The sequence below is a fragment of the Protopterus annectens genome, chromosome 14.part0 (assembly GCF_019279795.1).
Source record: "Protopterus annectens isolate FY-2018-M chromosome 14.part0, PAN1.0, whole genome shotgun sequence".
NCBI lineage: Eukaryota > Metazoa > Chordata > Ceratodontiformes > Protopteridae > Protopterus > Protopterus annectens.
In genome coordinates this window covers 597,597,093-597,614,361 of record NC_056748.1, presented here as the reverse complement: position 1 = coordinate 597,614,361, position 17,269 = coordinate 597,597,093, and positions in this window count along the sequence as shown.

The following is a 17,269-nucleotide window of genomic DNA, read 5'->3' as shown; positions in this document are numbered from 1 at the left end:
TAGAGTTCCAGTATTTTTGGGACACAAAAAATACATAAATCTATTAACAATCCACCTATGCTACTACTAGTCGATAGAAGAGATTCCATCACATTGGCATGTGCAAAATACATTGATTTTGAATTAAAACACATTCTGAGAAATGAAGAGCAAATATGTAAGGATTCTTGGTCTTCTTACAACATATGAATAGCATAGAATATAACAAGGAAGACGCATTGGTCACTATTGATGTATGTGACTTATATACAGTCATTCCGCAGGATATAGGAGTTGAATGGACTAATGAGATGTTACATACAAATGACATACCCCCAGGACAAAGCTAATTTATTTGTAGAGATGCTAGAATTAGTCTTGAACAACAATTATGTTGGGTTTAATGGTAACTACTACTTGCAAAATAGAGGCATCACAATGGGATCACCATGTGGGGGAGCATATGCGAATACTATCATGGCATATTGGGAAAGGAAATATGTGTTTAATACTGAGTTCATAAATATCTTAAATCTTATTTCAGATTCCAGGATGATATAAGTATAATTTGGAAAGGGCCTAGAAGCATCCTAAAAGAATTTCTGGAGTATATTAATGGAAAAACAACCTTTTTGAAATTCACAAGGAATGTTAGGCTTAATTTTATGGAATATTTAGATATTATACTCATAAAAGACAACACAGAGGAAAGATACATAGCTCAGATATACAGGAAGGAAACTTATTCGAGCAGTTTATTGCACTATAACAATTCACATCCAGCACACCAAAAAAGATCTGTGATAAAAGGGCAGGTAGTTAGAACTGCCCGGATGATAACAAAAGAACAAGACTTCATTGAAGAATGCAGCAATCTACGGTCTATGTTTTGTGCTAGGGCATACCCAGGTGAATTTATTGATGAAATCATAGAAGAAGTCAGAATCAAAAGAGACATAGGTCATTTTAAACCCATTTTACATAAGAAAAACATTTTAAGTGAAATGAGGACATATGATATAGAAGAAAGAATAATAGATAACCCTGATTCACACAGAATATAAGATGTAGTTGAAAGAAATTATAATAACTTCTTCAGAAGTGCTGATTATAACATATAGTGAAGACTACAGACTAAATGGATTTTTGAAAAAACTGGGTCATATTAAACAAAGAAGAAGAGTTTAGAAACATATTAGGTGTAAAGCCATGTATTGTTAACAGGAGAGGGAAAATTTTAAAATAATTAATTCAGTATAAAGAGAATTAAAGTGAAGTTGTCCTGCATGGCATGAGGAGGTGTGGTGCATGTAAATGATGCCACAAAATAGAAATTAATAATGAATTTATTATAAGAAACAAAAAATATATGATAAAAAGAAAATACAGTTGTGAATCTAAGGCAGTGGTATATTTAAGTAAGTGCAAATTATGTTTACCATTTTACATAGCAAAAATGGAGAGAAAATTCTGCCAACGTGTATATGAGCATGAATATGCCATTAGAAAAATTAATTTATCTAATGCCTTAGCAAAGCATGTCAAAGACCATCCAGGGCACCAATTTAGCTACACCATTATTGACAGCGTAGTAATAGATAATAAAAGAGCATTGGGCTTGTTATTAGAATTGAGAGTGCTTGAATGGCAAGTAAGGTTACAAGCACACAGCTGGCCAGGAATCAATGAATGGAGTTCTAGAACTCCAATCTTGATGCTTAATGCGTTAAAAAGAAGTAAGATAAAATAAATGTGTTTCACAAAGGAAATAAATAGATAATTTATAATGAATTTAGAGTTGAATAAGGTTTCATATGCATGAATGGGGCAGCATTGTTTTTTAAAACTGAATATTGCTTTAAATGAAATGTTACTTGATTAAGAGGAAATGATGTCACTATAAGGAATTGTATTTAAAAAGGGGGGAAAATTTTTAAATGATGTCTGAAGAAGTTTAATATTCATTTAAACGAAAGCGCTAACATTTTAATACAGTTTTACTTTTGGAATAAAGCTTGCGATCATTTTATACCTCTAAGTGGTGGCTCATCTTTGTGGGTTTAGCTGACACGTTGCCTGCTTTTTTGTTTTTGTAATATTAGAAAACTGAATGTTGCTTGCTGAATATTCGGTATTATGAATGTTCAGTATAGTGGCATTTGGTGTTTTAATGTAGGTATAGGGGGTGTTTGGTATTTAAGTCTCGAGATACTGAAAGTCGGTCTTTCAGTATTTCTAGATTTAAGAGTATATACATATATTAAATTAGCAGCAGTGTGTGGGGGCACAGTCCCCACATGAAGGGTGCTGGGGCGGCTTGCGTCCATACAGAAACAGTTCCTTTGGGTTATATTACTTCAGGGTGATCCTTGCAGCATGTTCAGAACATATCAACATTACATCTTTTGATTTTAATATGTCAATATACTGGTTGCCAACATTGGTATTGTTCGACTACCAAAGATCCACACACGCACATATATGTATATATACATATATTTATATATATATATATATATATATATATATATATATATATATATATATATATATATATGTGTGTGTGTGTGTGTGTGTATGTGTGTGTTTGTGTGCATTTATATATATATATATATATATATATATATATATATATATATATATATATACACATAGGTATAGATATAGATAGAGATATAGATGCAGATATACAGATAAATATCAAATGTCTAAGAAGACACTAAAGACAGGATATATTTAAAACATCAGTTTATTAAATTGTACACAAATGAAAATATTATCCACTTGGGTTTGCAGTTTCAAAATAAAAATAAACCATACCTTAGTTTCTTCCAAGGCTGTAGATGTCTCACAGGCCAGGTAAAAGAAAGAGGTACATCCACAAATATAATCCACAGGTATCCCTGACTGGGCTGTCATTCCACATCTCCGGGGTCTTTCCTTCATATGATCCTTCTATAAGGAACTAACTTTCTACCATACAACTCTGTGTGTATATCACTGTTTTTAAACACTTTCTACTCATAAACATAATTGAATCATTTCCAAAAACATTCATTGTTTTTTGCAATCGAAAAAACTATGTTGGGATGTCTCTACAGTGTTACAGCTATTGCACATTCTTTCTTTTGTCATTTTGTATTTTATATTGCTTTTCACTAGGAATTTGCACCACAAAAAAATCAAATCACTAGCTTCCAAAAATATTCAAATCTTCTTCTTGCCTTTTTGCTTATTGCTTTCTTGTATTCACCCCCTCTTTTCAGAAGGATCAACATAGCAGTTCTGTTTAATTATTTTTATACCATTATTTCCTTTCTGTCCATGTCTACTTTATTTATATCAGTTTTCATTGGCTTCATTTATCTTTCATATTCCTTCTCTTTCAAAATTATTTTCCAGGATTTGTGCTTCAGTATTTTTATAGCTGCATATACGAGCTTAAAGTTGCATTCCAGTAACTTTCTTTTTCCCTTGATGCTGTTTCTTTCTGTCTGTTCTTTAAGTGCCCACCCCCAGAAATTAAGCTAAAAGTTTCTGAAATTCTAATGATAGGACTGGAGCTCTAGTGCTGGCTTTAGCTGATTGGATATCTCTCTATTAAGTCTGCTGTATTTATAACACAGGGCTACATCCATCTGGGGTCTTTTGTTCAAGACTTTGAGAGGAGTGAGATACAATCATTTCATCAAAAGGGAAGAAAAATGCTTTTGTTTATATTCTGCTTAAATATTTCAAGTTGCACTTATAGTGACCTGTGTGGTGATACATTTTTGCACTTCTCTGTGTTTTGTCCATGGGTTAACCAAACAGTTATCTGTTTGCACTTTTTTTTAGTTTGTTGTAGGACCTTAATCTTATAGATTCATTTGTATTTGTATAAAGATTGTGTATTACTCCATGATTTTAAATTTGTTTATACATTATACAACACTTCTATTTCCAAAATTAGTGTAAAAGGAAAAAACTTCAAAGACCAATGCACGTTAGGTTCAAGCAAGGCACCCTTTATTATTTGCAGCAAGGAGACAAAGCATGTAGGTACAGGATTTGTCTGGCTCTTTGATGATCCGTATGTTATTCTTATACAGTTCTCTTCATGTCACACAGAAAATGTTACTATTCTATTGCTGACGTAGTTGGACACAGCTTTCTGTATGTTTCACAGAAAATGTTACTAGACTTATTGCTGACATGGTCGGATTATTTGCTGTCTTGTAAAAACATTTTGAGAAAAACAACCTGGCCTTGGGCTTATTTTAGCCCACCTTAACATTTCAATTTTTCAGTTGTACAGTTCTAATATGTGTTACATTTTGTCTAGATTCAAGGTACATTTCTAGCTTTGGTACAAGTAATGCTGACCATGGTTTATACTTTCAAGCGCCTATTGTTTTCTTTATCAAAGCTTCTAGCAGCTGCATATTTTCTCATGATATAAGCAGAAATTAAATATCTCTTTGTTAAGTTTCATGACATTAGCATAAATGAAATGTCTCTTGTTAAGTTTCTAATAGCTGTGCAGAATCATGCAGTGTGAACAGAATAAATGTATTAAATCTTTTAAACCTTGAATGCACTAAGCATGCATATTACTATTATATATTTTTCTAACATCTCCCCCCTTTTAATGCTTTTATTCTACTTTCAAGATAAGCATAAACAGTTGTTTTTCTTCCCCTAACCTCTTCCTGCTCAGGATTTGCAGTTAAAAGACTCATTTAGTTTAAGCTCATGAAAGCATTTTCAGTTTTTTAGTAATTATTCAAGTTCAGCATCTTTGATAATATCAAAATGTTGATTTATTATATCCACGTTAAGCGCTTTCAGCTGTACCCCAGCCTTCATCAGAACAAATAATGTCTCCAAAGACAAAGTTTATATACACACATAATTATGTCCCACTAATTGATAAATTGGTAAAAAAAACGCCAAAAGATTTTAAAGATGTATGATGTCAAAACCAATATTTTCATAATCTAATCACACATACTTCAATGTCACTACTATACATCCATATAATAAAAACATTATCATATAACAAAAAATTCAATATAATTTAAAAAATATAATATAAAAAATGTATTATTTTATATTAAACTTAGCATCCACTGTTCACATTTAAAATCTACCTTATTAAAACATACATGAATATGCAAACATTTCTCTCCGAATTCATTATTGACAATAATAATAATGTATAATTATACGTATGTTATTCCAATGCTAAAAATGGTTTTATACTAATAAAATCATTGAGACCAGGTGGTCTTGTGGAGTCGGTCAAAATTTGCCACTTGCTTTCACATAATGCCAACTTAGTTTTCCAATCCCCTCCAAATGGTGTAATGTCCACCTGCTCAATGATAGAAAAAAGAAAACTATGGTCTTCACCTTTGTCTAAAATGTGCCTGCATAATGCGTTCTTAGTGTCACACTTCCCTATTTTATATTGGTGTTCATAGATGCGTCTATTTAGTTGTCTCTCAGTTTTGCCAATATAGTGGGCGTTGCATGCTATGCAGATAGCCACATAGACCACCTGTTTACTTTTACAGTTTCCCCTTTTGCATTTAATAGTGGTGTGACATACATCATCTAGCTTAATAATTTTGCTTAGATTGATGTATTTGCATTGTTTGCAATTACCACATTTCGTAGTCCCTTTGTTTGTATCTACTTTCGTTTTGGTGTGACCATCTTTTTGTAATAATCTCTTCAAATTGGGGGCTGTTTTATAAACACATCTGGGTTTGTTACCCAAAATTTGCTCTTTGTCTGTAATCATCAGTGTTTTCCAATGCCTATCCAATATTTCTTGAATCAGATATGTGTTGGGGGAATACATAAGTACACATACCCTGCCTACAGATGTATTAAGAGTGTCTTCTTTAGTAGTTGGTTGGAATGTACCTAAAAGGGGGAAATATTTCTTACCCCATTCCTTGGTAACGTAGTTGATAACTTCATCCACCATCCTCTCGGGGTAGGCTCTCATGATGAACATGTCCTTAATAATATCATATACAGCAGCAATCACCCCCCCCCACATTTTTAGTAACATAGTCAAAGGCCAATGCATTCGGGTGGCAAGGATGACGTCCAATAAATGTATGGTGAAAACTGAAATGGATATTATTAAGGACATGTTCATCATGAGAGCCTACCCCGAGAGGATGGTGGATGAAGTTATCAACTACGTCACCAAGGAATGGGGTAAGAAATATTTCCCCCTTTTAGGTACATTCCAACCAACTACTAAAGAAGACACTCTTAATACATCTGTAGGCAGGGTATGTGTACTTATGTATTCCCCCAACACATATCTAATTCAAGAAATATTGGATAGGCATTGGAAAACACTGATGATTACAGACAAAGAGCAAATTTTGGGTAACAAACCCAGATGTGTTTATAAAACAGCCCCCAATTTGAAGAGATTATTACAAAAAGATGGTCACACCAAAACGAAAGTAGATACAAACAAAGGGACTACGAAATGTGGTAATTGCAAACAATGCAAATACATCAATCTAAGCAAAATTATTAAGCTAGATGATGTATGTCACACCACTATTAAATGCAAAAGGGGAAACTGTAAAAGTAAACAGGTGGTCTATGTGGCTATCTGCATAGCATGCAACGCCCACTATATTGGCAAAACTGAGAGACAACTAAATAGACGCATCTATGAACACCAATATAAAATAGGGAAGTGTGACACTAAGAACGCATTATGCAGGCACATTTTAGACAAAGGTGAAGACCATAGTTTTTTCTATCATTGAGCAGGTGGACATTATACCATTTGGTGGGGATTGGAAAACTAAGTTGGCATTATGTGAAAGCAAGTGGCAAATTTTGACCGACTCCACAAGACCACCTGGTCTCAATGATTTTATTAGTATAAAACCATTTTTAGCATTGGAATAACATATGTATAATTATACATTTTTATTATTGTCAATAATGAATTCGGAGAGAAATGTTTGCATATTCATGTATGTTTTAGTAAGGTAGATTTTTAAATGTGAACAGTGGATGCCAAGTTTAATATAAAATAATACATTTTTTACATTATATTTTTAAATTATATTGAATTTTTGTTATATGATAATGTTTTTATTATATGGATGTATAGTAGTGACATTGAAGTATGTGTGATTAGATTATGAAAATATTGATTTTGACATCATATATCTTTAAAATCTTTTGGCGGTTTTTTTACCAATTTATTAATTAGTGGGACATAATTATGTGTGTATATAAACCTTGTCTTTGGAGACATTATTTGTTCTGATGAAGGCTGGGGTACAGCTGAAAGCGCTTAACGTGGATATAATAAATCAACATTTTGATATTATCAAAGTCTGTCGTGGATTGTATACTCTACAGTTGAGATTTTTGTCCTTTGTCATCAGCAGGGTTCAATCCTCCTCCATCTTATAGTTCTTGTGTTGGTTCACTATACTTTCGGTAAGTTCAGCATCTTGGTATAAGGTTTCTGAAACTGAAATGTCTACAAAATTTTTAATCAGTCTTTTTATGCAGGGAATGCAGCAGCAAACACATACCACCAGTAGGATTATTCCTACACAGATGGCAATCAGAATGTTCATCAGGATGCTACCCCAACCCCCAAACAATTTCTGGAAAAAGTCTGTCAATGGATTTGGTCCCGGTTTGGTCATGGCTGACACCTGCTGAATCACCTCAAGATGGTTGTCTATCTCGTGTTTGTGGTCAGGAATATACAAACAGCACTACTCCTGGATTAAAGCACATATACCTCCACTTGCTGCTAGGGTGAAGTCAAGAGCCATGCGATTTTGAAGCACCACTGTTCTCATGGCAGTCAGTTCATCAAGTCACCAATTCTAGGGCAGAAAAGGTTGCATTGCTCATTATTTTGAGAAGCTTAGACAATTTTCTCAGTTCCCAGATTGATTTTGTTGCTCCATATGCTGGCAGTACACCTGCCCACGATATAACAGTATCACTCAAGTCCATGTGTGACAGTCCATTGTTCCCCGAGCCCACAGCATAATGGTTTTTCCAGCGCGCATTGATTTGCCCTACTGGATTGATAGGCTTCTTGATTTCTCGAACATTCTGAATTTTCCCTTGTGGTAAAACTGCTGTGTGTCATATGGCCAGAACCAGGTACCCCAAAAAACAACTTCCAGACCAATTCTCAGGTAGCCATTTATATGCTTTTCTACCACATATAAAGTAACAATCTTCTACTTATTAGTAACTTTACTATACCCTGACTCTGCATGAAACATTTTTTTGTCGATTATGGACAGTTGCTTATAGAGGTCAGCATTATGTTTTACTTCACCAATTGTCCTATGCATCAGTTCAACAAATGAATCATAGGTCGTGTTGCAATAGGATTTGATGTTATCAGGTTTAGTGTAGCATCTATAGGGAACAGTCACATTGCAATTGCTCCAACCCACCTTGACTGTATCATTCTTATAAAAACACACAGTTCCCTTCTGTCGAACAGACAAGTGCAATGCTACTTTATCTTGCGATGTGACATCTGATGTATCATGAATTAGGTTTTCCCAGGTCTTGTTGGCTCCTAGGGGAACTGAAGTTAACAGTAACCCCCCATATGCTGTTGGTAAAGCTGTGCAAATCCAGTAATTCGAAACATTGAAGGTTTCAGCATACACATATTTGATTGCCTGGTAAGTGTTAAAGTTTGGGTGCCACTCTGCACACTTGTTCAGTTCAATTTGTGTGGCTGAGAAAAGGAATGGCCACAACAAAAAGATTATTGTCACTAGTACAGTCAACAGGATGGTTATGCAATACTTTTGTGGAAATGGTTGTTCTGCATTTCTGTTTTCTCCGGCTCTTCCAAGTAGGTGTATTTGGATCTTACTGGAGTCCGTCATTTTTACTTTGGACACGTGCTCTTACTCTCTGCCCTAATAGGACCTTCAGCACCAATGGTTTCTTCACTGGGGTTGAGGCGGATCAGTCCTATTGATCTGACCCCCCTTTGTAGCCAGACTTTGTGCTGAGGGCCCCGATGGAGAGGTAAGATTTTTGTCCAACTCAAAGTTCTTAACCAGCTTGCAGTACATCACGTGTATCCACAAAGCTCATTCTGCTATCTTGACTGCAGTGGGTGTCGAAAGAAGCACCTGGTAGGGACCTTCCCACCTTGGCGATGTCCAGTTTTTTCGCTTGATGATTTTGATCCACACCCAGTCTCCTGGCGTCACTGCCACTTCTGATGTTTTGGTTTGTTTTCTATCTGAAACAGAATTTGACTGCAACAGATGTTTAGAACTCAACAACTTTTTCATATATTCAGCTAGTGTAAAATCAGCTTCCTGATCTGATGACATGAGAAGTTTCCACTTGGGTGTATAATAAGCCCTTCCAAATAGTTTTTCAAAATGAGTCAATCCTTTTGCTGTAGGGACAGTTCTCATGCTCAACAGTGCCAGGGGTAAACAGTACAACCAAGTTTTTCCTGTCTCAGCTATTAATTTTCTCAATTTGTTTTTTAGTATATCATTATGCCTTTCAACTAGCCCTGCAGATTGCGGATGGTATGTACAATGATTTTTTAAAGAAATACCAAAATGCTTACTCAACAGCTGTATGGTTTGATTTACAAAGTGTGTACCATTGTCACTGTAGATTCTTTCCGGAATACCAAACCTAGGAATGATTTCCTTGACAAGTACTTTTGCCACCGTAGCTGCATCTGGATTTTTGGTTGGAAAGGCTTCCACCCATCTGGAAAACATATCTACAATGACAAGGCAATACTTCTTATGTTCACATTTGTTCAATTCTATGAAATCCATACAGATAGTGTGAAAAGGATATGGTGGTGTGGGGAAACTCCCTTGCTTGGGCTTTATCGCCCCCTCTGCATGATGTTTGTTACAAATCTGACACATCAAACAAATTTTTTTTAGAGTAGTTTGTAAATCCGTATGTTGTGAACACCTGGTTCATCAGCTGTACCATCCCCCCTTTTGAGACATGGCACTGCCCATGGCTCAACAATACTGCATAGCGAAACAAATTAGAGGGTAGTATCGGTTTTCCCTCTATAGAGATGTACAGCTCCTTTTCGCGGATTGCTCCTCGTTTTATCCATCGCTGTTTTTCAGCTTGCGTAGTGAGTGTCTGCATTGTTTTTAACATATCTAGATCTAAAGTTTCAGAGGGTTGTAATTCCTCATTTAAAAGAAATACTTCTGTGGCTGCTTGTTTTGCAGCTGTATCAGCTCTCGCATTACCTTTTGAAATCCTATCTCGTTGCTTGGTGTGAGCTGTGCATTTACAAATGGCTACTTTCTGAGGTAACTGAATAGATTCTAAAAGATCTAAAATAAACTGCTCATGATTTATAGGCTTGCCAGTAGATGTTATCATTCCCCAGTTTTTCCACTGTTGCTCAAAAACATGTACAGTAGAAAAAGCGTACTGGCTATCAGTAAAAATGTTTACACATTTACCCTTTGCTAAGGTACATGCCCATGTCAGGGCAATCAATTCTGCTGCCTGTGCAGATAAGTTGTGTGGTAAAGGTTTTGCTTCTATAATCCCAGTATCAGAGACTACTGCATATCCTACTAGGTTCTGTCCTGCAGGACCCTTTTTGCAAGAGCCATCTACGTAATATGTCACCTCGGCATCATCCAAGGGGACATCCATGAGATCTTTTCTAGGTTGTGTATTTTGCTCAATTACCTGCAGGCAGCAGTGCGGTGTGCCGTCTGCAGGGGTCAGGAGCAGAGTAGAAGGGTTTAAAGTCGTGCATCGTTCAATCGTCATATGAGGTTGGCTCAATATTACAGTCATACAGGAAAGATGCCTAGCAGGGGAAAGATATGCCACCTTTTCTTGTAGTAAAATAATTGTGACTGCATGAGGTACTCTCAAAGTGAGAGGGTGGAACAAGACTACTGAGGCTGAAGCCTGTACTGCCATTGCAGCTGCAACTACTGCTTGTACACAGTGGGGTAAGGATCGTGCCACTGGGTCTTGTTGTGATGAGTAGTAAGCAATGGGGTGTTGCTTACCCCCATGCTGTTGTGTTAACACTGATGTCATGTAACCCTGCTTACAATCTACAGTTTGGAAAAAAACGTTTATGGTAGTTTGGCAATCCCAGAACTAATGAGGACACTATTAACTGCTTTAGTTTACAGAAGGCAGATCCTGCCTATGGTGTCCATTGTAACAAATCCTGCACTGCCATAGGCTTCTTATATATAAGGTCAGCCAGAGGTGCAGATTCCAAGGCATAGTTTGGAATCCAGCTCCGGCAAAAATTAGTTGTACCCAGGAAGGACATCATTTTCTTCTTGGTAGTGGGTTTTGGTGCTTGCAAAATTGCTATTTTTCTGTCCTCATCTAACGTTCTAGCTTTCTTGGATATTACATATCCTAGGTATTTGACCTGTTTTTTTCCAAAGCTGAGGGTTATTTTTATTTACCTTATGTCCCTCAGTGGCTAAAAAGCGTAGAAGTGCTATGGTATCTTCTCTACAATCCTGCTGGGTGGGGGCCGCCAGCAAGATGTCATCAACATAAAGTAAAATCTGACTGCCTCTTGGTGGGGTGAATCCCGCCAAGTTGCTTGCCATTTCTTGTGAGAATATCATTGGACTTTCACAATATCTCTGTGGTAGTTGTGTATATGTATACCTTTTCCCCTAAAATGTAAATGCAAACCAATGCTCGCTATCAGGGTGTATCGGTATCAAAAAGAACACGTTGCTGATGTCTACCACAGAAAAATATCGTTTCAAATCATTTAACAGGGTATGTGGGTCTGACACCGTGGGTGCCCTTGGTATTACTGCATCATTTACAGCTTGTAAATCCTGGACCATACGCCATTCTCCATTGGCCTTTTTAACTGGAAATAAGGGTGTGTTACATGGTGAATCGGGAGATTCTACTAGTATCCCTCCTTTAAGTAAGGCTACTATAATAGGCTTTATCCCTACCTCTGCATCTTTTCTTAAGGGATACTGTCTTTTTTGTGGTCTGAATGCTGACCTTGGCATGATAGTAACTAGTCCCAGTGTACGAATGAGTCCTACATCTGATTTCCCTGTCGACCAGAGAGTCTATGGTATGTCTCGTAAGGCATTCTCTTCCTCCTTTAATGGGAGTGTCAATCAGCTGTCCTCGCCAGACTGCAAGTGCACAGCTGGGTTGGTCTGAGTTATCCAATTCAACTTTTGTACTTGTATTCCTTGTTCTGACAGTTCTAGTTCTGTCTGTTTCTCCCATCTCCTGACTTTTTCTCCTAGGCCTGCCCATTCTATATTTCTGCTTTTGGTTAAGCTAACATGTGGTAATCGATTAGATTTATAAAGTGCAAAGAACTCCTGGGGCAATGAACAGCTGGCTACACTATTCCCATCTGTGTCCCAGTACAGGTTATGCAATATCAATCTGTTTGCATGATTCTTAAATAACTCTTGCTCATATTCCTTATCAGGTCCTGGTATGTTGCAATAATACAGGGTACAGTGCAACAGGTGCTGCTTATCAATGTCAAGGGAGGGGAACTTGCTGATGGCTAGGTTCATTAACTCTTTGGTCACAGTCCCTGGACCAGTCGTAACTAAGTCCTGGCTGTACCAATAAAACATTTCACCCTCCGATTGCACTACAAAGGTGTTAATTTGTCACTGTGCTTCCATACCCTGCATGGTTGGGACTACTGCTATACCAAATAGCTGCATGAGGTCTCTGCCCAAGAGGTTTACTGGGCATTTTGCAGAAACTACAATTTTGCTTCTTTGTGTCAATCCTGAAACCAGATCAGTTATTGCAATGTTAAGGGAGAGAGGCTCCCGATACAGCTGTCCATTAGCTGCTTTGACCAGTATGTAATCAGGTGACTCTGTGTTCTCTGGCAGTTTGGAGGGGTGTATCAGGGTTCGTGATGCCCCTGAGTCACACAAAAATTTGACCTCCCTCCCTTCTACTATCAGTGTAACTTCTGGTTTTGTGTCTGCTAAATAGAGCTCCAAGCTCCATAAAGCTAGGTATAATATTTCATTTTCTTCATTGTCACTAACTTCCTGCACTTCCTCTACTCCCTCTATCACATTCTCATTTGTCCTTTCTTCGCTAGCCCCTTCTAGTGATTCTTGACTACCATATAGTCAGTCCTCACCCTCCTTGTCTTCCGTTGTTGCCTTCTTGTTTTTCTTGCAATCCCTTGCCAAATGTCCCTTTTTACCGCATTTAAAACATTCTCCACTTTTTTCCGCCCTTCAAAGTCCTCTGATCGCTGATCAGATTGTTTGTTTCCCTGCGTGCTTTTCTTGCCCTTTTTCCCAGATTGTACTACATAAACTTCTGCTCCATCTTCTACAGAAAATACTTGAGCTTTCTTTTTCTTTTTGCTATTAAAATGCCTTTCGGCATGCCTAGCATATTCAAGTAATGATTGTAACCTGCTTGTATGATGGTCTACCATGTGTTTTGTAATAAAACTGCTTATAGGCATGCTACTGCCTTTTAAAAATGCATTATTTAACTGCTGTTCATATGGGGAATCTTGTGTTTGATCTTCAGGAACCTGCATTCCACAGTGGTTATTAAAACATTCTAACAATCTGGCATAATACCGATCAATTGTTTCACCTTCTTGTTGGATGCATTGATTAATGCAAGTCCAGTCTGCCCTAGGTTTCCATTTTTCAGAGATGTGGTCTGTAAGACCTTTTACTCTGGTGTCTAATTCTGCGCTGCTATGTGGGAGGGGTCTTTGTGCAGCGTCATGGGGATTCCAGTTCCCACTAATCATGTACCAATCTGGCCCTACAATTTGTCTAACTACTTTTTCTATTTCTTCTCCATTTAGGTTATAACTCAACCTCATTCCTTGTAAATCTACTGAGAATTTTCTGAAATTAACCTTTGGATGGGGGATTCCCTCAGTGGCTTTCCGGATATCTTCCGGAGTCCAAGGTCTATACACTAAGATAGTTGGGTCCTGATTGTCTTGACCGCCTGAGGATTGGGTACTTCTATAAGCGGGCATATTTCTTCTTCTTTACCTATAGATCGTGAATTCTTAACTATTTGCCATAACTCAATACCTTCTTCTGAATTACCTGCCTTTGTTCGGGACCTGGTCCCGATGGGATCTCTAATTTTAGTCAGTTTTAATTTCACAATATCTCTATCTTCAGTGACCACAGGATATAGTGGGGGTGGACTAACCTGTTCACTTGCTTCATATTCTGGTAAGGGAGGCGGAGGTGCTGATGCTATTACTAAGTAATTCTCCTCCTTATCTAAAAACATTGCTTTTGAATCTTTGTTTTTTTTGTTCCCTATGGTTTACTTCCTCCAGCCACCTGTGTGCCTGAGGAATTGCTAAGTTTTTTTAACCTGACCCTTGGAATCATTTTTGAGCTGTTTGATAAGTTTGATAAGCGAGGATTTTTCAAATTTTCCGTCTAATTCATATTTACTAACCCATTTTGAATAATATCTAATATTGTTGGCGCGTTGCGACTGCATATATTTTGCATCTTCCATTAACGGCGGGTTTTGGGGTCTTTTTGTGCAATTATTACCCATTTTGTTTTGCCCTTTGATCGTTACGTAACTTCTCTTAATTTTTAACGTGGTACCATGGATTTTGTTATAGTCTCTTCAGAATGACTGCCTACTTATTCTGTTTCTCCTGATCTATGACAAGACAGTAATCTTTTTTGTCCCTGAATTGCAAAAATGCAATCTGACAAAAACAATACACATCTAGTCCCTGATCTAAAACAGAAAACAGAAAAAAGTAGATTCACCTTACCTGAGCCTACGTGATTGATCACCGATTCGCGGAGACCTGTCCTTCAGTCACAGATCAGAAAGTGGCTGGCCTCTTTTGAATGACAATTCAGTCGGGGGACTTTCCATATAAGAAGAACCGATTTGGTTTCTTCCCCGTATGGTTTCAACCACCTGGCCGTCTGATCCGAGGTGAAGAGAGGGTTCCGGTCCGAAGGACCAATCTGTAAAAGGAAAAAAACTTCAAAGACCAATGCACGTTAGGTTCAAGCAAGGCACCCTTTATTACTTGCAGCAAGGAGACAAAGCATGTAGGTACAGGATTTGTCTGGCCCTTTGATGATCAGTATGTTATTCTTATACAGTTCTCTTCATGTCACACAGAAAATGTTACTATTCTATTGCTGACGTAGTTGGACACAGCTTTCTGTATGATTCACAGAAAATGTTACCAGACTTATTGCTGACATGGTCAGATTATTTGCTGTCTTGCAAAAACATTTTGAGAAAAACAACCTGGCCTTGGGCTTATTTTAGCCCACTTTAACATTTCAATTCTTCAATTGTACAGTTCTAATACATGTGTTACATTTTGTCTAGATTCAAAGTACATTTCTAGCTTTGGTACAAGTAATGCTGACTATGGTTTATATTTTCAAGCATCTATTGTTTTCTTTATCAAAGCTTCTAGCAGCTGCATATTTTCTCATGGTATAAGCAGAAATGAAATATCTCTTTGTTAAGTTTCATGACATTAGCAGAAATGAAATGTATCTTGTTAAGTTTCCAATAGCTATGCAGATTTATGCAGTGTGAACAGAATAAATGTATTAACCCTTTTAAACATCGAATGCACTAAGCATGCATATTACTATTATATATTTTTCTAACAATTAGAATTACCTCATTTAGTCATTTATTACAGTGCTACTCATAGATTTCTGCATAGTCGTGTGTCTAAGACTGTGGTAAGATTGCACTAGTGGTCGTATTGTAAAATCTACTCCAGGATTTGTACTTCAGTACCTTTTATAGCTGTATATACTTGCTTAAATTTGCATTCCAGTAGTCTGGTGCCTTAGTCTGTGGTAGGATCGCAGTAGTTGCAGTATTATGAATTCTGCTCCAGGATTTGTGCTTCAATACTTTTTTGCAGTTGTATATACCTGCTCAGAGTAGCATTCCAGTGTTTTTATGTTTAACTTTATACTGTTTTTCCCATGTTCTTTGAGTCTGCCCCACTCTGCACTCAGACATTAATCTAAACCTTTCTGAAATTCTAACCATAGATCTAGAGCTCCAATTTGAACTTTTTTCCCAATCTCTGGCTTCTGCCCCTTATGGTAATCTGACTTCCATGCCGCCCACTTCCTTCATCATTATTATTTGTTGTATTACATATTTAAGTACTTTCCCCACCCAATGTTTTCCATGTATCTATAATATCAAATGCCCATCCAGCAAACCAGTATTACACTTGGGTAAACCTCTCTTGCCATAAATTGTCTCCAGCACTGTAAACAGCACTAATATCAAATCATAGCACAATCTAACCTAGTCTAGTGCCAGATCACAGAGACCACTCAAGGAGACCTCTGTATAAGCCAGTCCATGAGTTACCATATCCTACTCAAATACAGGTCCAAACAACATGGATATGCAATTTCCAAATATCTCCATAGCCAGGTTGAAAGATACGAGCAACCTGAGACAATGCTGCAATTGTCCAGTATTCACAGACACCTATTTAATCTTTAAAGAAACATAGTATGCGAGAGATGCACACACACAATTTCACTGGAGGAAAAAATCTTGTATACAGCAAGGTTGTCTGTCAAGAACACACACTAAATCCACCACACATAGTGTCTACCTCATACATAGACCAGCTTATGCTGAGACAGTAAAAATCTGACAAAAACCTCAAAAAAACTCCTAAACCTATAAGTGGCAAAACTGTCCTCAGCAATATCTAAAGCACTCAGCAAAACAACACCAAATACCACACATATGCCTATACCCACTGGAACCCTAAGAACAAAACCCATAAGTCAGGCCAACACATTACCTCGGAATATTGTCACGGGTTACTCCATTGTATGATGTACAGATGCCCTACTCACTAGACCAAGCAAAGAGAAGATAATGGTTAGTTGTTTATCTGGAGTCAGGACCTGCCAAGTTACACATACACTCAAGTCACTACACCACTGGTAGCAGTAAAATTCTATCATAGTCCACATGGGAGTTAATGACCTGAAACATATGTCCCTGGATTATATGAAGAAAGATATTTTGATCTCTTTGAATTTATGTCTCAGGTAGGTATGCACCTTGCATTCAGCAACATTCTACCTTGACCAAGAAATATGAACAAAAGATAATCCACATCAATGATTGGCTTAGTTTCTGGTGTCTTTCAAGGAGGATTTAATGTTTGTCAGCATGGAAGTATGTGGTTGGCAAACCATGTTGCTTTGCA